Source organism: Euleptes europaea, chromosome 8, assembly GCF_029931775.1.
Source record: "Euleptes europaea isolate rEulEur1 chromosome 8, rEulEur1.hap1, whole genome shotgun sequence".
Taxonomy (NCBI): domain Eukaryota; kingdom Metazoa; phylum Chordata; class Lepidosauria; order Squamata; family Sphaerodactylidae; genus Euleptes; species Euleptes europaea.
The window spans coordinates 64171538-64172848 of NC_079319.1; the positions used below are offsets into that span (position 1 = coordinate 64171538).

At 43.9% G+C, this 1311-nt stretch overlaps 1 non-coding gene across 1 annotated transcript; it reads right to left on the bottom strand.

The window, feature by feature from the left end:
* Positions 1-812: 812 nt before the first annotated feature.
* Positions 813-894, bottom strand: TRNAS-GCU (transfer RNA serine (anticodon GCU)). Its single transcript has one exon. It is a non-coding gene; the product is annotated as a tRNA-Ser (tRNA).
* Between the last annotated feature and the right edge of the window lie 417 nt (positions 895-1311).

Sequence of the window (1311 nt, forward strand, 5' to 3'; positions counted from 1 at the left end):
ATGGCATTCTTAAAGCATACCTCTATGACTGGTCGGATTGCCAACAGGTCTGAAGAATAATGTCCTGCCTCTTTAATAGAAGCTTAATGTGTGGAAATGAGTAGCGAGTGGTTTTCATGGCATGGAGGTAAATAGCATCACCTGGTGAATCACATCCCATTAAGCCTCTGCTAAACGGACAGGACCTTTTTTCTCCAGGCAGTTGGCAATCCTAATGCCTGGCCTAAAATAGCTCACCTTATAATTTGACCATCTTTAGTACAGATCTAGTTAGTTCCCTGAGCTGCTGACTCCATATACAAATTCTGTTGGAAGGACAAGTTGAACATACATGCCACTGATTCATCATTAACTTCCTCACAGAGATCTTGCGACATCTCAGTTATATTTATTCAGCATGCAACACCTTCATACTGCTCAATGTAAGACAGAGTTTGCATTGATCTGCCACAATGAATATGATTCTGGAGTATAAAGAGAAGTGGAGGAAAAGTTATCTCAATAAAATATTTCCAGTCAGGAGGAAGTTCTGTGCCCCAGTCTTGTTAGCTGTCCCCTACAATCTGTCACTTGGGTTAGCAGTAACCAGATAGGCCTGAATGTATCAGGAAATTAAAGTGCCCTAAAGTCAATATTGTCTACTCCGACCAGCGGCCGCTCTCCAGGGTCTCCAGGAGAGGTCTTCCACCTCACCTACTTGCCTAGTCCCTTTAACTGGAGATGCTGGGGATTGAACCTGGGACCTTCTGCATGCCAAGCAGATGCTCTACCACTGAGCCACAGCCCCTCCCCAAGTTATTGGTCAGTAGACTAGACAAAGGTGGTATTCGATCCCACGCGTGCCGAGCACAATGGATTAGCAGTCCATCGCCCTAACCACTCAGCCACCTCGTCTTTGGATTTCTGTCAAGGAGGGAGAAAAAAAGGATTCCATAGTACTTCCATGTTCAAGGGGAAAACTAAATTTGGTTAATGTTAAGAATGCACAAAAAAATATTGTCTTTGTCTATAAAAGGGCTTGCAATTGTTATGCATTACCCAGTATATGATACGAAGAATGGTAATTAAATGTTTTGTTGTTTTAATTGCTCTGCCTAGGGTTGCCAATTCTGGGTTGGGAAATCCCTGGAGATGTGGGGGCAGAGCATGGAGAGGTCAGAGTTTGGGAAGGGGAGGGAGTTCAATGAGAATGTAAAAATAATTCTGCATGGTGTGGGGGGGAGGGGTAAAAGATTGGTGATTTTACTAAGTTGACCGCATGAACACATGAAGCTGCCTTATACTGAATCAGACCCTCAGTCCATCGAAGTC